At 29.9% G+C, this 22,318-nt stretch overlaps 1 long non-coding RNA gene across 1 annotated transcript; it reads right to left on the reverse strand.

Annotated features, from left to right (window-relative positions):
• Nucleotides 1–10,974: 10,974 nt before the first annotated feature.
• On the reverse strand, nt 10,975–12,267 carry LOC135949493 (uncharacterized). Its single transcript, XR_010575872.1, has 4 exons — nt 11,763–12,267; nt 11,578–11,676; nt 11,314–11,520; nt 10,975–11,229 (listed from the first exon to the last, which is right to left on the reverse strand). It is a non-coding gene; the product is annotated as an uncharacterized LOC135949493 (long non-coding RNA).
• Between the last annotated feature and the right edge of the window lie 10,051 nt (nt 12,268–22,318).

Consider the following 22,318-nt stretch of genomic DNA (forward strand, 5'->3'; position numbering starts at 1 on the left):
ATTACGAATGATAACAGCAGCGCCTTGGTATGTGAGAAATATTAACATTCATAAGGACCTAGGTGTCTCCCTGGTGACAAATTAAATAAAAAACAAGCGTAGTCATATTTGAAAAAGTTAGAAGTTCACCCAAACCCACTTGCACGAACATTAATGAGAGTAATGGCTACATCCGACTAAGAAGAAGGAATCCAACAGACCTGCGCTTATGATAGGATTTATAAATTAAACATAATTTTTCGTCCAACTGTGGTGGGACGTAAATAAAAATTAATATTTAGATTTAAGATTTGAACAAATTATTGATAGTTCACATTATTTTGTGAAAATGCAATAAATAAAATATAAAAAAAAAAATTTCTCTTCGTAGTTCGAAGATACAATTCCTCATAGGCTTTATCGGAGGCAGATATGTAGTTCTTCTTCGGAAGATTCTCCACCTCCCAAAAGCGTGAAATTTCCTTATCTAAGGAAATTTCTACGAGGGCCGAAACTGATATTTGGATTTGGTCATTTAACTGTGAACCTAATACTAATGAACACTGACTTTGTACGTTAATAGAAATAGAGTTGTTTAAACCTAAAATTTGCGCAGTTATAGGTAGAGAAATAAAAGTATTCAGATCCTGAATAAATCTGGTATTTTATACCCAAATGGCAAACATTTACCCATGCTGTTCCCAATAGAATACACTTGGAATTGAAAGCGAAGCAGAACTGAAGTTGGACTACTAGTGGACTGTATTTTAGGATTGGTAGGAGAATATGGAATAGTATTGGGATTAAGAGTTGAATTACTAGCGACATTTTTAGAATTTGAAGACAACATTTTTATGAATAAGAGTGTTATGCTTCTTCTTGCATTGGAAACATGTGTGTTTGCTTGTGCAATTTTTAACACTGTGAGTTTTGGAAAAACTATTTATACACAAACCTTTATCTCATTAAATCGTTTTGAATGATCCATAGCCAAAAATTTTGGACATTTACGAATTGCGTGGAATTCTTTTGGACATAATTGGAACTTTGGGATTGAAACGTTAGTTTGAAAGCTATGAACTCTTTTGTTTATGTTTGGATTAGACTGATTCTTGGACTTTGAATCATTGGGTTTGGTATTATAAGAACCACGAATCTCTGAAACAGACTCCAGAGTTCTATACTCTTAGTAAGAAAAGCATCTAAATCTGAACAGTTTGGAAGTGTGGTCGTATCATCTAACTCTTGCTCCCAGAGTGTTTGGATATTTTCGGGAAGCATATTAGTGCAAAGAAACACGAAAATGGGATCCCAACTAAGAACAACAATATTATGGAGTTTCAGGATAGAGATACAGTGAATGTCACTTAAAATCGTACACCATCGTAGTCAAATTTTATTCATTAGTTTTAGAAAGTTGATGTTTTGGAAATATTTTAAAATGCTATTTTTATATTGTGTGTGCTATTACCTATCAGAAAATTGGGTATAATTTTAATTGCCCTTATCCACAAATAAAAAAATTGGGTAAGACTGTCAGTGCCCAGAATATCAACGCTTCATTTAAAATCGTAAAGGCACTAAAAAATAGCAAATGATACCCTACAAAGTATTAGGGTACGAATTTAAGTGAAATATGAATTTTGTGATGTTCTTTAATTTTCATCAATATTTTTTTTAACGAATTGAGGTTTTGTTAACTTTTTTGTTGAAATACATATTTTTTGTTCCAATTAATAAAATGACTTTTAATTTTTTATATAATCACCTATTATTGCCTGTATAATTTCATAATATTTAAAAAAAATATGTTGTACGATTTTGAGTGACACTCACTGTACATGAATTGATGTCCTTTTGTAAATTCTTAAGAGCCTTGCCTGATTTTGAGTTGATGGACTGAAGATTAAACAAGATTTTTAGTTGCCCATTTACCAAATCCTACGGTTCTCGTATTTTTTACACAAATTATTCCATGCTAAATCGAATCCTTGATTAGTAAGTGCACACTTTTGGACAATGTCTTTAGCATCACCTTTTGTGTTTTGAGTCAGGAAAAACAGTTTTTCAACATTACTAGCCCTAGAATTAGAAACAATCGCTGTGAACATGTCACGGAAAGTAGGACAGGAAGCATAATCGCCATTGAAGGTTTCGATTTCGACAGGAGGTAAATGGAGACCACGTTCACGAGATATTCCGGGACTCAGACCTAGTGGTTGAACCACTTCGAGTGTTGATTGCTGATGGAGCGTATCAGAAACTTCGGACAATTTAGTCAAACATTTACAGAATGTAGTATAAGTGCACTTATACTTAACCTTGAAAGACTCAAGTTCTAATGGCTCATCAGACTCTTTAGCTTGATTCCAGTGCATGAATCGAAGTCATTGGATACTGATTGTCTTGAAGATCTACATCGAACTCGACAATACTATCTGCTAATCGAATAAACTGATCTAGGGACATTTTGGGATATATTCATATTTAATGAAAAGGAAACAAATCATATTCTAAATGCTTATTGAACAAAAGGCGAAGTGAGAAACAAAAGAAACTTTGCCAAAGGTTGTTAATTCGTACGACAATCGAAGAAAATCCTAAAACATGTTCAATTCTAGTTAAACTATGGTACTCGACAATAAACTAAACACTAAAAAATTTAATATGTTTCGAAATTTGGTTTTTGTAATTTAGATATAAAAAATATTGTTGTTATAAATGCACTTTATAGATATTTAACAATGGTTATGTTAAATAAACTTTGATTTAGATATAAATCAATGCATACATTCACAATTTTGCCATTAAGGAAGATTGTATTAAGAGTCATTCACCTTTTACTTGTTGGAAAGTAAAGTAACATTCCAAATATTAGGTCGGTTCTTTCAAGTATGTAAAAATAATGAACTCAAATATTAATTGAAATTTGAATATGCAATGGTTATATTTATAATTGTATATTTGAATATTACAAAGATAAATATTTAATAATATTCCAAATAATAAACAAAATTTTCCACAATTGCATTCATGAATTTATCAATGGATTACAAGAAGTGTGCAATTTTTCAATACGAAATTCCTCTTGCAAATTATTGATAACTTCTTTAATCGATGATAAATATATGCTGATTGAATTCACCAATAAATTTTATTTTAGCAAAAAATAGAAAGGGTAAATCAAATGGACAACCCTATTATATTTTTCTTAAAGATATTCGTCGCACAATATTTCCAAAGAATTTTTACAGAAAGAAATAATAGTTCTATAAAATGTTCGATTATGAAAACAAAAATAAATATTATGAAATCTTTGGGTAGATTTTATCAGTTTTCCTTTTTAGTTATTTGAAAAAGATTTTTTTTTTATATAATTTGTTGTTTAAAATAGGCAAAAGTTGAAAAACTCTGCACCCATAAAGAAATAAACACAGATGGCGACATGGCTCTCTTAAAAAAATTCTCTTAAGCTCAGTGACGTCAGCAATGACCAAAACTGATTGTATTATATGAAAATTGTATGTGATTTAGAATGGAAAAGTCAATAATTATGTTTAAAAGTTATTTATGTTTAATAAAATAAAATGTAGTTTAGGTTTTATGTTATTAGACATATTTTACTTTATTAATTTTCAATATTTTTGCTATAGTTTAGAATTTTTATTATTATCTTATATATAAATAGGCCACACGTTTTTTTTGTGGTATTTCTTTCCATAAAAGGGGTAAAAAGCGTTTAAAAGTGGTCGAATTTCGGCCACCGGGCGATCCTAGTTATTATTATTGCAATTTTTGACTGCACACCACATTTTAATTTTTAATTAATTTTTTTATTTATTTTTCACTATTTGTTTTAAAATTTCATATAAAAAGTAAGTATTTTACATTAAAAACATAAGAAAAGGGTCACTGTTGACGTCACGAAAAAAGAGTAAAGGAGTACACTAAAATAACGGAATTATCGATTTCGCAATCTTGTTTGTAGCTACAAAGCTGCAAACAATGGCCCATAATCATAGTCAAAAATAAAGTACATTTTAAGAGAATTAAACTCGACTTTACTTAAGAGTGGACTTTAGGTCTATCATAGACAAGTTAAAGTATACTTCTGACGCTGAAGTCGACTCTAAATATAAAACTAGCTGAAGTTGTTTTTAACTCGTTTAACACAGCATCAGCTGTTCTTCGCCGAGAAAAAAAGTTCGTCACAAAGTAAAAAATGTTTAAGTTACAAGAAATTGGTAGAGATTTTGCAATTATTGAACATTTTTCAATAAAATTAGTACCAAAATATCGTAATTATGATATTAATCTTATATTTTCCATTTTTCCACAACAAACAACTTTCTTTCTTTAGATGTCCCGGTTACTTTTATTGTTTACGTTTATTGGATTTTTTGTTGTATATTGTATGAACACATTTTCTACATTTGCGGTGGCACCCAGTTAAAGTCGGTTCAATTTAAAACATACTTTAATTTTGACTATGGTTGCAAATTAATAAAAAGCAGGTTTTTATTTTAAAGTTGTTTTTAAAAAGAACCGACTTTAGTGTTTGACTATGATTATGGGCCATTGAAACTAAGCCAACAAATTAGATAAAAATATTGTCAATTGTGTGCGGTGCATGCTGTTAAAATCAAATATTTTATGCCATTTTATAAAAAATGTGATTTTTGTAAATTTGATCAGAAGTAAATTATCATTACTCGCAAATTATTATCGATAACTGGATTTTTCTTTTGTTATGTTGGTAGGATAATAGTCTTTAAGAACTGATATGATTTGTCACTGTACCGTTTATACCTGATGTGTTATACATTTTTTTCTCAGGTACTATATTTTAGACAAATTTGAATTTCAGTGACATAAAAGTGCTTAGGGTCAAAAGGGGTTACACAAATTTTACTACCAGAGAAAGGCAAAAGTGTCCTCTTTAAGCCTATATATATACTTGTTTGTTGAGCACTTTTTTCATTTGAATGAAATTACTCCCAAATTTTTTTTCTATTTTTATTTTACCTGTTCATATGACTGGCACAAAGTACAAGTCGCAAGTTTGAAGATATTGCAATAAAACTTGGTACATACATTTGTTTCAGTCCGAGGACGAAGCCTATTGAAAATGACTGAAACGGTCCATTATTTCACCTAGCACCCATACAAATGTTCTCCTGAAGTTATACTTTATCGGTCGTAAATGGTTAATTTATATACAGTGAACACCGCCTAACGTGAACAAGATTTTGTTTACATTGACTACTCTGTAACGTGAACAAACTCAGAAAGCTCTATAACGTGAACAATTTGTTTTCACTGCATTTGTTTTCTAATCTGACTGAAATACTGAAATATATACATTAAATTCGATTTTTAAAGTTAAAAAAATGTGTTTGTATCCTCCAAATTATTTTTATTTTGTATGGCAGCGAATTAGTAATATAATTTGCTATGTAATTTTTTTTTCAATGTATATTTTCTCGTGATCTCGTTTTGTTTTCTAATGCTTTTTAATCAATCAATTTTTGTTTTATATTTTAATAATGAAAATAATAATAAAAGAATTTCACGTAAATTTTATATTTTTTCAATGAAATTGGATAATCGCTAACGTGAACAATTTCATTAACATGAACTGCCTTGGTTTTAATTAGTTCACGTTATAGCGAGTGCACTGTATGTATCTACACAAATTTTTCTCCAAATAAGTTTTATATAATTTGAATTAATGTCACCTAATTTTATGATGATCGGCTCCCGCTTCCAAAAATCACTTTAACGAGCATAAATCTCTTAAAAATGTTGGTATAAACACAAAATTCAACAGAAATAACTTCCATATAGGCATAAATCACACGACCTAATTTCATTGCGTTAGGTACATAATTAGTCATAGCTCCCATATAATTCCCTCTTCCTAAAATCATTCACGAACATAAATTATAAATTATAGTTTATATGATCGAGCTTGGCCGAACATACTTCCTTACTTGTTTTTATCTGCTGATAACTTTTTTAATAAGTATAGCTGAATCAAAAACAAAAAATTTGCATTTTCATACTAAATGCTATACAAAAATTAAAAGTTCAACTTTAACCTTAAATTGCTCAACAACTGCTGAACCGATTTTAATGAAATTAAAACTGGATAAAAATTCAAGAAGTTATCTGTCCATCAAAAAAAATTCTAAAATATTTCTATCGGTTCAAAAGTTACAGTGTTTTGGCCTATGAAAAACGATAATGAGCCACTGTGCGTAGATTTGTTGGTAGTGATCGATTAAATTTTCCGATGTCGTCTCTTATTCAGCGAAAAGGTAATTTTTCCCCAAAGAAATATAGATTTTATTGTTGGTTTTTATTCCTTTAATATTTTGTTGTTTTCTTTAATTTTCTTTTATTATTTTAGTGTATCAATTTAGGCCCTAATTTTATTAAATTACAGTTTGCAAATCACTGCGTTCAAGCAAGTTACTGCTCGCGTTGTAACATCTGATTCTTACGTTATTGTGATTGCAGTTGTTTGAAATTGTACATTTTATACAACGCAACGCTTACTTTTTTTGTCACTTTGATTGTCAAATTTAACGCTTCAATTTTCTTGGCGTTAGTTTAAAAAGTGGTCAAATATTCTTAAAAAAAATAACAAATATTTAAATATTTTTAAATATAATTGTTTCTGAAATAAACATACTTATGTAACTACTTTAGGTTTGGACTAATATCAAATGTCTGCCCAGTATCGCAATTCTGTAAGTTTTTATATATTCCTACCTCTAACGAATTTAATATTCAGTATTTGAAGTTAACGATATCTCTCGGTAATACATATTAACGACGAATATAGTTAAAAATATAAATTTCAATATTTTTAAAATTAAAAAAATCATTTTTATTTATTAAAATGTTCAAATGTATTTTCGTGTTGGTAGATAAAATTGTAGTCGTGTGAATAAATAATCGCATTTATATTTAAAAATCAAACACCAGCTCCCCCAAATAAGGAGTGAGATCGAAAAATTCTTAACATACATATATGTTTATAAAAAAGAAACCACTAAACTTACAGCTTTAATTTTTTTTTTATTTGATTGAAATTATTATTACAATTTACAAAAAAAATTATTTTTATAGTTTTAATCACTAGTGATGAAATTTTGAACCTTTTTCGGAAACCCTTCCATTAACGTTTTTATAGTGCTTTCTGTCACTTTGCTCGAACATGTAGTCCATCTCCGTTTAAAATCTACCACACTTTTGGACACCTTTTTTGTACTCTTCAATTCTCTTTTAACAAGAGCCCAATATCTCTCCACTGGCCTTAGCTCCGGGCAGTTTGGAGGATTTGCCTCTCTTGGTACAAATACCACATTATTGTTCTTGTACCACTCAAGGGCTTGTTTGCCATAGTGACAGGATGCCAAGTCAGGCCAAAAATAAGTGGACACATTATGAAGTCTTATGAATGGAAGCAGCCTTTTTTGTAAACATTCCTTGATGTAAATTTCGGTATTTATAGAGCCCGTTGTAACAAATGAGTGGCTTCTTTTGCCGCAACTGCATATTGCTTGCCATACCAAGAACTTTCTGGGAAATTTTGTCTGCTTTTGGGTCCTAAACTTTTCTTCAACATTCCCTCGAGCATCAGCAACATAAAATTTTTGACCTGGAAGTTGCGAAAAATCTGCCAGAACATACGTTTCGTCATCCATTATGCAGCAAGAATATTTTTTTATAAAACTTGACTTCAATTTCCGTGCTCTGTTTTTGGCCTCTAAATTTTTAGTAGCGTTCCTGTCAGGAACTTTTTGAGCCTTGTATGTTTTTAAACCTGCATTAGCTTTAACTTTTCGTACCAAATAGTCCGAGCACTGAGCTAACCGGGCTGCTTTCCTACCGGATGTGTTGGGAGCTCTTTTGAAAATGCGTTCTATTTTTTTGGCTTTAGAAACATCATGTGGACCATTCCTTCTACCTGAACCAGGTTTTCTATCAACTGACAAGTTCTCCCGGTACTGTTTAATAACATTGGAAACAGTTTGACGGCAGACCTTTGTATGCTTGGCCAACTTTTTGTAAGACCAAGTTGGGTTTTGTTGAAAATATTTAATAATTTCAGTACGCACTTTTTTCTGGTCACTCATTTTAATCAGATTAACAAAAAAATTAATATAATTGACATTACACATAATAACTGACATGTTTTTCAAAGGTAACTTGATCAAAAAAAAATTCAAATAATACTTGGGTTAAAAAATGTAATGAAAAACGTGTGTTAAGAATTTTTCGATCTCACTCCTTACATACAGTGGTGGTCACCAATTTAAGACAAATACTTTAATTTTTTTCATCAACTGAATTTTAAGTGCGATAGAGCCAAAATAAAAGGACCTCTAAGGGTATGAAATTTATTATTAATGTTTCTAGTTTCTGAAAAATGTTTGGAAAAATCGGTAAAACATATATGGACAAAGATATGTGGAAATACGTTAACCCACTTCAGCGAACATCCGCTGTTAATAACATGATATGACCGAAACTAATGGAACTAAAAATACGAAATTTGGTCGGAATATTTTATAATAATAAAATTATAATGATATAAATGTGAGAAAATATGTTTATTTAAAAAAAAAAAAATTTTGGTCAAGTTGCAGAAAAATTTTATGTGTTCATGGTGAATATGTATGAATTGACACAGTCGAATAAAACACACTTGTGTGTTAAAACATTCCTCATGCATACATATTTGTGGAAATATTTGAAAAAATAATTGACAATTACATGGAATTTAGCAAACAATTTTTGTCTTAAATTCCTGGCAACCACTGTATATTCGCGAAACAAGAGTTTTTTTTCAAAAAATCAAAGTAACCCAGTGTAATCCATATGTCTATGCCACCACAAGTGATCATTTATTCAGAATTTAGGTATTTGTTGTTATAAGGACCGTCGAAAAATTCGGATGAATTTCCTTCTAAGAAAACGGTCTTAAAAACGATTTTTTAGCTTTTATATAAGTTTATACTCGTATCACATCGCTAAATAAATTGCTCATTAGGAAATCTGAATATAGGGATAAACATTATACACTCCAGAAATGAGTTAAATAAGGATATTATGCCCCATATAAAAGTTGCTCTTAAAATTCGAATACTATTTTTTAAAAGCAAATGATAATTAAGGCAAGTTAATTTGTATATTTAAAACTCAAATCAGTCTGTATCTAACGAACACAAAAAGGTTGACCAATCGTACTTTCTAAGAACGGCTTATTTCAAATATTTATGTTACAAAACTAACTTCTTAACAATTATCGTTATGGCTTAACTAGAACATTTTATTTGTTGTTATCCTGACAAATGTCGTTATTTACCGACTATTTTTAACGAAAATAATCCGTATAATTCAATTCGGAGTATCTCTTAACGATAAGTATTGTTAACTTATGAATTTTGATAACTTAACGACAAAATTTTGTCGTTAAAAAGTTACAGAATTCCTGTACTGAGCTTCCACAAGTATCGTTCTTTACCCCAGCAGAAAACTTCACTTTTATGTTTTTAATATTTATTTTGTTATATTTTTGTCTTCTTTGAACAAATATTTTATGGATTCAAAAGTAAATAAACGCCATACAGCTGTTTGGCTTACAGCATTGCCAACACGATATAAGTACATATTTTTGTATGTTTTTATTTTAAATTTTAGTATCAACTTATACAATGGCAACCACGGCTACGTAGAGATTTGACAATAGAAGTGACATCGTAATATTTCGGCGTTGACTAAACGCAATGCCGTAGTGATTTACAAAATTTTTATATTATTACGCATTCACAACCGCGTAGGTGAAGTGTTTAACGCAAGTGAATTACACAATTAGGGCCTTAGTGTATCAATGTAGCAATTCACGCTACCCCTAACTTTTTTTTATTATTTAATGTTTAGCAATAACCAAAATTAAATTGACAAGCAACTGTTCTTTAATTGTTGAAATGCACTTTTACGACTAAAGCATAGTACTCTGTTCATATATGCGAAAAATTATGGTTTTTTCATACGAACAATTTTAAATGCTGTTTGACAGCTAGCTGTTGGTTTTAATTTCGTGCGAAAGAAGTGCTGCGTATGTTATTTCGTGTGGAAAAATTAGGTTGCCATATGTATTTCACATGTTTTCCACAATAAAAACAGAGTACTACTTTTGCGAAATTATTTCGCATTAATTTCATTCCAAATATTTTATATGTAGTTTGACAGCATTTCGCACGAAATTTTGAACAGAGTACCTAGCTTAAAGCAAAAAACAAAAACGTACCTTTGACAAATATTTATGTATATCAATGAGTGAAACTGGGTTTAAGCAATCCAATGAATTCTCAGAGAGTTTGTTGAAGCTGACTTCCAATCCGGTTCGAGTTGGACCAAATATTGGGATGAAATATGTATGTAAGTTGAAATCTGGTAGGAATATGGAAACAATTAATCTCTGCCGATTATTTAAACAAAATAAAACCCAATTGTTTTATTTTGTTTGCTCAGTATTATCGCAAAAGCCCAGTAGGAAATTTGGTTGAAAAAGAAATGAAAACAAAATAAAGCAATTTTTATTGAACAAATTATTTTCTATACCTTTTTTGATGGCTACCAAAAGACAAGAGAGATAAAAGGTATTGGGTTTTGGCGGAAACACCATGGTGGACATTTTCGGCCAATCTGGCAAGGTCGTTTTGACGTTTTCTCATAGCATTCAGCTTTAATATATGAGATAAAAATATTGGCCATCTCAGTTGTTAATACAAAAAGTCGATGTTAAGACTTTTGGCATTAACAAATTAATTAATTTTAGGTTTTAGTTTGGAAAAAATTTTCTTTAGGGTTTTTAATTATTATACATTATTTTAAAAGTTGAATATAAAAGTGTTTATTCTTTATAAACAAATGTTTAAGAGCTAAATTACAATTTTTGTTCAAATTTATGGTTTAATAGATTATTAAAATAAAACAAATTTCGGGTCAAGAATTAACAAAAAAAAAATATAATTTTAAGAAACCAAAAAATAAAATAAAAACTAATACTGAATACAAAGTGGTTTTAATATAATTTGTTTTGGTCAATTTTTTAAAATGTTTAAAAATGTAAACAAATGCATTAAACAAACTCTTTTAGTATATAAAAAACAAACAAAAAATATTTAACAATTTTAATATTAAGAAATAAGTATAAAAAATGTTAATGTTATTCTGAAATTGTATAGTAAAAAGAAAATTTAGTATATATGTATATATTTTATGCATATAATGCATATTGTCGAAAACAAAACTTACTAGAAAGTGTCAACATCATATTCAGAAAATATTCCTTCCATAGATTGCTCTAGTATGTCTTTTGAGGATAAAGTGCTCTGATTTGTCAGCTTCTGCATGAGACATTGGACATCGCAAGCTGTAGCATATTTTTTCGGATTTCTTTTGAATTAAAATATTTTTAAAAGATTCCAAATGATTAGAAAAATCCTTAACTGCATCCGTTATCTAAAAATAGTAATATTTTTAATTCTCAAATGCTTGAGTAACATAAAACATATGAACCTTGTTCCTTTTATTAGCGGGAGGCTCGTCTGAACTGGTTTTAGAGGTAGTGCAACTTCCTGAGGAGCTGGGAAGATTCAATTCATCCTCCGTAATCACCTACAGATGTAAATAAACCAAAGTAATAAGGGGAGTCTGTGTTGTATGTAACAAGAAACAAGCAACAGGGACTTTCATATACTTACCTCCTGGATGTTGTCTGCACTTTTCCTTGATTCACTGTGTGTTCTTAGAAAATCCAATTTTTCAAAACACCATAGCTTTGGAGTGTAAATGTCGGTCGCTCCAGATCCACTTTTTTTGGATGAATTCATTGCGCGCAGTTCCTGTATATACTGCGTACGAAAATTTTTCCACTTCCGTTTTATTTCTTCCACCGTAATTCCATTTTCTTCATATCTTCTAATATGGAATTGAACGTTTGTGCCTTCTTTATTCTGTCCATGTATTCCGTGGACCTCACATAAATACAAGAATTTTCTTGTATAGATGTTATTAATTATTCTACGTGTTCCCGATTCCATTTAAAAGTCATCTTTATTTTGGCTAACAAAAAATATTTGTAGAAAGATACAGATACACTTCTAGCCTCGTTTAAGTTGTGTTGCTGGAGCTCCCAAGTTTGCTGGACTTCTTGTTCACTTATTAATCATCATAATCATGAATAAAAAATCCACGGGAGTTTTTCCATTTTTCCTATTCAAATTCAGTGTTAAAAATGGGAAAATGATTAATACAAATGAATATGATTTCAATGAATACGAATAGGATTTTTTTACATGTAAAGAAATAACTGTTTATGTTGAGGGGGTAGATAATCCGCAAAATTGAAAATCGGGGTGAGGAGAAAAAAAATACAAAATTTAATTCGTTTTATGAATCTTCAAATTTATTTGGGGGTTTAATTACCTTTTCCTTAGAGCGATTACTAGCAACTAACAACTAAGGCAGGGAAGCACAAAAAGAGAAATTGTAGTTTGTGTGCATGTATGTATTCGCAACAACATCAAGCAACAGAATGAAATATTTGTATTTTTACGCTCTATTGTTTGCAACTAAATGAGTTATTTGTATTTTTTACTCTCTTGCTGTGTGTTTTGTTTACTTTCGGGTTGTGTACGTGTAAATCAGTAATGCGCAGCCCATAGCACAATTGTGCAGAATCAAATCACACGTATTCTTATGCTCTTACATTTTAGTAGTCGTTGTCCACTCAACGAGACAACTAGGAATACGCATGAGCACTGGTGTATGACTTTTTCTTTATTTTTTCAGTTTTTGTATTTGTGTGTTTGTAGGTGCACTGAATAAAATAAAAAATTGAATGTGTTGGTGAGAGTAAGTGTATTGGTGAGAGGATTTACTTTTGCGAACCTCTGGTGTAAATTCACGAAAATGAACTAAGGTTATGATTACTTTTTTTTACCACTGATATTTGAATTATAACAGTTATACTCTCTTGTTATAAGAGATATGATCTTCATCAAGAATGAAGTTATAAATAAGTAAACAAAAGACATAACCACACAGTTCTGAATTTATGGGAATGATATTTACAAGCAAAGAATATAAAATAATAAATACAATAAAAATAAAAGAGTGGCATAAACAATAACTATCTTCCAAATTTAGATTTTGTTCACTTGTTCACTATTAAATTATTTATATATTTATTTATTCACTTATTTTTTTATTATTTCAAAAAAGTATTTCAAATTTGCAGGTTAAATTTCCGTAAAGAACTGAAAAGATATATCAAAACATAATTTGTCGCCATATTGAGAATGAAATAACAAAATAGAATTGTAAATACTTGCCTCTTCATTCTTATTGCCTCTCTCTCCTATAAACTCTCGAGTTGAGGCAAAATCCCGGTTGACATTTCGACCGACTGCATTCAATTCCCATAGCTTTCTGCCATTTCACCGAATCAACATCCGAACTCATCCGAAAGGTGTTTCTAAACATTGCTCAAAATAACAAAAACCATGATTAGTTGAGCGAACGTGTTATATTGGCTGCGAAAAACATTGATGTCGACAAACTGAATTTTTAAGATTCAAAGTGAAATTGCTGTCGAATTTAGAATTGTCACTAGGGTGATCGGACCGGTTTTTAATAACCGGTTTTTTTGAAAAGCTCACATTTCGAATGTCGAAGAAACCGGGTTTTTCTCCTCGAATAGCCGGTTTTTTCTAAAAGTGTGTTTTTATGAGTTTTAGTGTATAAAAAATATTCAAAATCCAAAAAAAAATTTAAAACAAATACTTCAACTATTTTAGAAGACTTTTTATATTTAGAAAATGTCACAAGTGATCTGGTCTGAAAACTAACTCAATGCTTTGTTTTCTATATGTCCTACAAATACACCGAGTAAAAGATGATTTTCAATGTCTAGTTTTATAAAAACAAAAAAAATCGATATACTCCAAAGCATTGGTAGGCGTTCATATTGTTGAGATTACGAACATTTTCGTGAATTTACACCAGGGAAAGGCAAAACATGGGCGCCGCGTTTTTCATTTACTCTTCTCTTACGTACGTGTGCACACGCATTGTAGAGAAATAAACAACTTTTAATCAGTCTAGCTTGAGAACTCAAACAAGCAGGTTGTGTATCGTTTTTTTATCGCACAATTTAAGAATCAGCGTTGCCAGTGAAAAAAAAAATGTCCCAACTTTTGAAGATGTATGATGAACAATATGAGATTTTACATTTTTAATTGGGGAAAAGAGACGAAAGTTTACTGGCAACACCGATTCGTGGTGAGAGCGGAGAGAGTGTATAACTAATACAATCGTAAAATGCAATAGTATAGGTTGCCTTTCCCTGATTTACACGTACACACCCTGCCAGCAATTGGAAGTTATATTTTCGATATGTATACTAAAATTTATCTCTTTTGTGTCGCAAAAATGTTACTCAGCATATAAAAAACATTTTACAAAAACAAATTACATTACTATCGAATTGTGCTCATCTTAAAGTATATTTTAGTTACAAACAAAGATCCCTAAAAATTAACTTAATAGATAATATTAAAAAGTACATTATGATAAAACAACGATCCATTTTAGTATACAAAAGAATATTATTTTTGGTTAGTGACAAATTTTACAATAACAAATTACATTAATACCGACTTTTTACTGTTTACATTTTAAAAGAAAGAAGAAGAACATGACAATACTCAGCATATTTATGAAGTTTAAAATCATCGGTTGTGTTAAATAAAAAGTGTGTATTTTAACTTAAGTTCAAATTAAATAGTGATAAATAAAGTTTTATTAAATAATTGGTGATTAATTTAAATTATATTTGTAATTGAAGTGTTTGTTAAAAGTGTATCAATAAATAAAGTTTTTTTTAAAGGTATAGAGTTAGTGCAATAACTAGTGAAGTTTTTTTTTAATGTAAATACGTATTCCAATTAATTAGTGAAACATATTTTATATAATTTTTAATACTCTAATTTTTAATTAAAGTCATATTAAGTTAAGTATATCATTATTTTATTTATTTTTAATGTAAATAAGTATATGCATACATAGTGTTTTCATAACTGGAATGCAATAAAATATTTCCATTTTAATGCAAGAAGCAGAATTGGAAACATTATCTTCTCTCTGGACACTTTTTAGACATAAATTTAGATATAATAATAATACATTGAATAGAATTGGTAGGTATCATATGCGTGGCACGTTTTCTCCCGCACTGTGACACTATTACGATAAGAAAGCGAGATCATATTCGATGAGTTTCAACTTCAAGATGATACGTTTGGGACAATTTTTGGATAGTAATTGTTGGCAGGGCAACCCGAAAGTAAAAAGCAAGAGCGTAAAAAATACAAATAACTCATTTAGTTGCAAACAATTGAGCGTAAAAATACAAATATTTCATTCTGTTGCATGATTTTGTTGCGGATTTTTTATTTTTAACCTATACATGCACACAAATTGCAATTTCTCTTTTTGCGCTTCCCTGCTCCAAAGCATTTAAACTGCGTTTTACTTATTCCTAAGAGATTATTTTACCTTCATAAGGTCTTCAAATTTACTGACGTTAACGATCTTCGGGTCAAATTTGACTTAAATAGAAAATAGATTTTTTTTTTTAAAAAAAGCCTAACGTAGTTGTTGACACTTGAAATTAAAGTCATAAAATATCAGAAATTTGTAGAAAAAAATCAATTTTAATTTCAAAATGGGCAAAATTTTACCCGAAGACCTTATGAAGGATAAGAAAAACAGTAGTTCAGCAAGTATGATGAAAAGAGACAGATATATATTAGAGCTACCAAAGATATATTGTAGTCCTACCAAAGCGCTGAAAAAATGTAACTTAATTGTGCGTAACAAAAGACCTTAAGTCCAAACAAGTTTATTGATATTTTTTTGCCAATTTGTTTTTCTAAAAACCTAACGTAGTTGTTGGCATTTGAAATTAAATAAAATGCATAAAATATCAAAAATATCAACCACTCATTTTTAGAAAAAATTAAATATTAGTTTCAAAATGTGTCAAATGGGATAGAAGAAGTAATCAAAATTGTTTTAATCACTATTATTTTAATAAATAAAACTTTTTTCTTCCTATTTCTAGGCGTTTTAATATTTTTCCAAAAAACCGGTTTATTTAAATTGCAATTTTTCGGAGAAACCGAAAACCGGTTTCTAAAAAATGTTGAATAATCGATCACCCTACTTGCCACCTTTTGAAATTTCCAAAACGGGACACCACTAAAAGATCAGAGAAAAATTTTTTTTTTATAATAATGATCCCATTTTATTTATTAAAATCAACAACAACACATTAATTCAAATTGCGTAAAATCTAAACTCATAACACTTTAACAAAACAAAAACGTAAATAAAATGGGAATAGTTAAATCTTATTTGAAGTAATAAATTCAACAAACTCAGCTAATCTTTAACTAAAGGCACAAGCAGTATCATGCCATTTATTTTTCATGACGCAGAAAACACGCTCTACATAGCAATTACTAGGCGGTACAATAAAAATATATTGCAGTATCATAAACAAATTTAGACTTTCAAAATTAGACTTTATCAAAAAATTTTAATCATTTTTGGATTACTGTATTTAAATGATTTTTTGGATACTCATAGAAGTTTATATTGTGTAATAGTGATATTCTGTTCAACATTTGTTAAAAAAGCTTCTGTTCAGTAACACTATGCAACAAATGAAGACTTTTGGAAAAACACAAGATCATGACAGTATAGGTTCGACTCTACTACTAAAGGGTAGTAAACCCCTATACTCAGTTTGTCCATTTTAGTGACCGATTTTTTTTATGGGCCCCCAAAGTTTCTGAAAATCAGTAGGGCCTCTAAAAAAGGTGTCATCAGTTTTTCGTTATCAGCTAATTCAGACTTTGTGATTCGGCTTAACTTTATATGGCAATAATATAGCTAAGAGTCCGCCAAATAAATTTTGTTAAAATTTGTTTCCAAAATATAGCTTTTTCGTGCACTTTTATTGAAAAAATATAGGAAGAAAATTTTTTTTTTACTTTTTTTAGAACTTTTTTTAGCTATGGTAAATCTGAATAACTCTTGTGAACATATCAATGCAATCTGAACATATCTAGGCATTCTAAATAGCTGTAAAAAATCACTTTATAGCTTAAAATTTTAGTTTTTTACTATTATTTGAGTCTAAAACAAAAATTTTTTGTTAAAAATGTATGTTCAAGTGTATACTTCTCTATTGTGCTGGAATAACGAAGAATTGGCAAACCATTATCGATATGATCCGGGCGCATCACTTTATCCAATCTTGATCACGCAAGACCGGCTTGATGCAAGATATGAAAAAACATGAAAATTTTTGAAAGTGGGCAAGGTTTTTGGAGCTTCTGAAGAGTAAATATAAGCTTTTTATATAAGTTTTTGATATCGGTGGAAACCTTATGACTTGTAGATTGACATTTTAGTGAAATGAATAAATTTTGTGTTTTTTCGGACGTATTTTACCTTAAAAACTAACTATATTATAAAATGGTGATTTTCCACCAAGAAAAATAAAAATTCTGAATTAATGTAAAATTTGAACAGTTACAGACCAGGGTTTCGATATTCAGCTCTATCAACATATTGCTTACATTTGACTATGCAATAAATATGAAATTATCTCATTTCATCACAATCAACTAATATAAATATTCATACTGTTCGTTCGTATTACTATTAAAATTGCAATGCTAGTCTGCAATTTTTAGTAGCAAACACAATTAATTGCACATCCACCAAAATATATGTTCGTGCTTTAGTAGCACACACAGTTTTTTTGTCGTGCTAATATTGCACTCCATTCGTTTTATTTTGTTGTTCTGTCAAACTTTTCTAGCAAAAATACACACTTCTGTGGTTGTGCTATAGCACAATTGACATTTCTGCAATTGATGCTATCAGTTGCTGTTCTTGATAAGTGCATAACAACATATCAGTAAACACACCCAATGTACAGTTGGGCAGAATCAAAATTTGTTTGAAATAAATCTGGCATTTCTAAACTGCTGATCTGATCAGGATAAAATTTGACGCGGGCGTAGCCAATGAGTATTCGAGTTTAAATTATTAAAATGGGCCCAACAAATGCCCCAGGGGCGGCGCTATGGGGGCTCAAAATAAGGTACCTTCGACATGCAAAATTTTTAAACACGTGCCATTTTTTTTGTTTCCCACTCGATTTCAAAGAGTTTTATATGTTTAGAAAGCGCTCGCCTATGTCTTGAAAAAATATGCTTGCGTGTGCTATTTATCTCTTATACTTTTCGAGTTATAAGCATTTCAAAATTGAAATTTTAAAATTTTGCCATACCTTGGTCCGCTTTTTTAAAAATAGATGTCGTACTTTTGTACCGAACAGGCTCGATTTTTTTTGTTAGTTAGACAACTAAATTATCAGTAATATACAAAATATTTCAGAGTAATATCGATTATAGATCCAAAAATAAACGATTTTCAATTTAAGAATTCAAAAAATAGTAGATTTTTGCTGTTTTTTGGATGAACAGGTGACTGAACTCTTTTTTATTAAAAAAAAAATTTCTTTAAGAACATATAACAATTTTATGTTTTTCTGTAAGGTAGCTTTACAGAGAACATTTTGGTATAAAAAACATGTCCTATTTTTTGAACATGTTGCCCTTTCGTCCTTCGGAATTTGACCTATTTTTTTATCAAAATTTCAACTTTGGGCCACATGTTCTAAAATCCCAAAGTTGGGATCAAAAAACGGAAAGCAGCTTTAGAAACCTTGATGTGTTTCCTATTTATCCCCAAAGTATTTTCCCAGCCCCGGAGGAAATGTAGACCCTATGGTTAAAATTGTAAAAAATACCATTTTCGGGATTTTCGCATACATTTTTAGGAATTGTGGGATTCCTTTTGACCTTTTGAAAAGGTTTTTTACACTTTGTAATTTGGAATGACAAATTTAAAAAACGTTGAAAATTTCATTGAGTTTTGCTAATAAATAAAGATTTTATTACATATTACATATTTATTGAGTTTCTAAAACTAAAATTTTTATCAAAATTTTAATAGGATTGCAAATACATATTAGGAACAATTTGATCCACATTTATTCCGAACATTTTTTTTCTTGTTTAGATATTTTAATTTTTGGTCTTACAAAAAAAATGCAAGTCAATATCTCAGTTAGATTCAAAAATATTTACACTAATGAATAATCGTTATTTCGTATTACATACTTGACAATAAAATAACTAGCAGCATCCAAATAGCCAAAAAACAAGAAATATCAATGCAACCATAGCAGAGCAACCAAAGAAATGTAAATTGCTGCCAGAGAAAATTGCTAGCACAACAAAACAAAAACGAATGCTGACGCGCAATATTAGTTCGGCAAAAAAGTGTGTATGCTGCTATAGCACGAACATATATTTTGGTTGTTGTGCTACAATAACGAGTTGACAACTGTTTGTATCTGCTACTAGAAATTGCAAACTAACATTGCAATTTGTATAGTAATATATGAATAGTAACAGCAATTTATATTAGCAGAGTTATACAAAATTATAATAGTAACTATATTTTTAGTATGCAGATTGATAAAAATGTATATTTACTGCAATTGACGGCTAATATAGTAGCAATTGTAAACCCTGTTACAGACATCACAATAAAATTTGGAAGTAATATAGATCTAAATGTTCTTAAGTCAATGGCGTCACTAATGTTGCCATTCTTTTTTTTTCAAACATCGAAATTCCTAAAACGGGGAGAATGTGTTCCAAAAACTGAGTTTTTTTTTAGAAAATAGCCCACTTTGACGTTATTTACAGTATGATATTAAAAACGGTTTGTATGTATATAAACAATATATAGGGCTATACAAAATGACGAGCTTTTGAGGATCCGTGCTTTGCGTTTTTAGAATTTTTTACTCAAATCTAAAATTTTGTTTCAAAATTGCCCAAGTTTGGATAGGGCTGGGGGGTACAATGTCCGCTTAAGTTAGTCAAATTTTACTTTATACGTTTTTGCATTAAGTTCTCTTTCCAGATCATAAATAAATGTATATAGCCACGAAGAAAATTAGTTTTTTATAAAAGAAAAAATATGGGGACTTTTTTGGGAAAAAACTTAAAAACCACACGCATACAGAGTTGAAATATATAAAAAGATGCTTCAACTTTGGATGCGTGTAACTTTTTATAGGGACGAAATAATTGTTATCAGGTTTATTTTATTTTCTTTAGAATTTTATCGCAAATATACGTCGTATATAAAAAACATAGGCCCATCATATATAAAATACCAAAAAAAGATCGAGCAAAATTTAAAAAAAAATTAAACTTAAATATCTCTTGAACTAAAAGAGATACCTACAGATAAAAGCATATTTTTGTAGACCTTCTCAAGGACTATCTACATTTTAAATTTCAGCTCATTCGGATCATAAACGCATAAATTGGCGATTTTTTTTTAAATGTGTGACATTGAGGGTCCACTCACTGATCCCCATTCCGAACACCTCAGCCGAGTAAATAATACGGCACAACATAGAAGTGGGGACTTGATCATACTATTTTAACAAAAAATCTCTGTTTTAGCGTAAAAAAAATAGTAAAAACGAAAATTGTTAAGGTACAAAGTGATCTTTATGTGCTATTTAGAATGACTAGACACGTTCAGAATGCATTGATATGTTGTCAAGAGTTGTTCAACTTTACCGTAGCTACAACTTTGCTAAATATTGTTAGTGAAAAATTAGGAGACCCTGGAAGTTATTCTAAAAAATGTAAAAAAAATTTTCTTCCTATATTTTTTCAACAAAAATGCACGAAAAAGATATTTTTTGGAAAAAAATTCTAACAAAATTTATTTGGCGGAATCTTAGCTATATTATTGCCATATAAAGTTAAGCTGTATCACAAAGTCTGAATTAGCTGTTAACCAAAAACTGATGACACCTTTTTTAGAGGCCCAACTGATTTTCAGAAACTTTGGGGGCCCATAAAAAAAAATCGGTCACCAAAATGGACAAACTGAGTATATGGTTTTACTACCCTTTGGTAGTAGAGTCGAACCTATATAGTCATGATCGTGTGTTTTTTTCACTGTTGCACTGTGTAATCAAACCATTTATTCAAATAATCAAGAATTTTTTTATACACAGATACGCATTCCTTAGTAAAATATTTTTTTATTATGATCTACTTCAGGGATTGCCATTTCATAGCACCATTGGGCAGACGAACAACACATATATTCTTATTCTCTTTAAAAGAGCATAACAAATGTCTAATTTTTTTCAGAAATTTATTAAGCATTGCAAACACACGCGTTTCAATTACAATTGAACACAAAACAACAAAGTCAGAAATAGAGTTTCACTCCTTCCTCGCATCGACGCTGAAGACATCAAAAAAGAATTGATAAGTTACAACTTATCTCCCTCTTTTGTAATGGAAATTCCCACAAAAAAATATGGAAAATACAGAACAGATCATGCTGCAAATGATATAAATTGTCAAAAGGTTATTCAGGAATACAAAATTAGTATTTTAGTAAAATTATTTTATGCTAAATTCCCAATTTTTAATTTGATAAATTCACTGAAATTTATTGTTGGGGGATAAGCCAGTTCCTATGCGCATTTCAGGAAACCTTTTCCCAAAAGACTTTAGAAAAACTAAAGATATTATACAAATAAAACTATAGAGTGTTTGAGAATTACAGACACTCAAGCTTTATTTGTTCACTTTACCTAGAGACAAGAGCTAGAGTAACACGTAAAACTACCAGGATCCAAAGGCAACAAGTGGATAACTCCTTTCAATTTAACGCTACAGAGTTTCCATCCCTACGCAACACAAACCAAAACATCAACAATAACAGGGTTAATAACAACGTCAGCTTTGCAAGCCAAGTTAAAGATAGTTCTAACCTCTTTAGTATAGATGAACTTTTTGATATATTCACTACTGCAAATGGATGATTTGCAACGATACACATCGAAAGTGCAGCAAATTAAAGTAGTTATGTCTATGGTAAAATATGCTCATGGATTCTCTCTAACTCTAACCCATTTCACATGAATGTTAACGGGATTTCATGCTTTTCTAAAATAAAACAACTAGAGTTAATACTTGAAAGAGAAAAAATAAAAGTTACTTCGCTAAACGAAACATTCCTAACGGAAAATCATAAACCTTTCCTAAAAAAACTATTGGTTTTA

The sequence above is a fragment of the Calliphora vicina genome, chromosome 1 (assembly GCF_958450345.1).
Source record: "Calliphora vicina chromosome 1, idCalVici1.1, whole genome shotgun sequence".
In the NCBI taxonomy this organism is placed as follows: Eukaryota; Metazoa; Arthropoda; class Insecta; order Diptera; family Calliphoridae; genus Calliphora; species Calliphora vicina.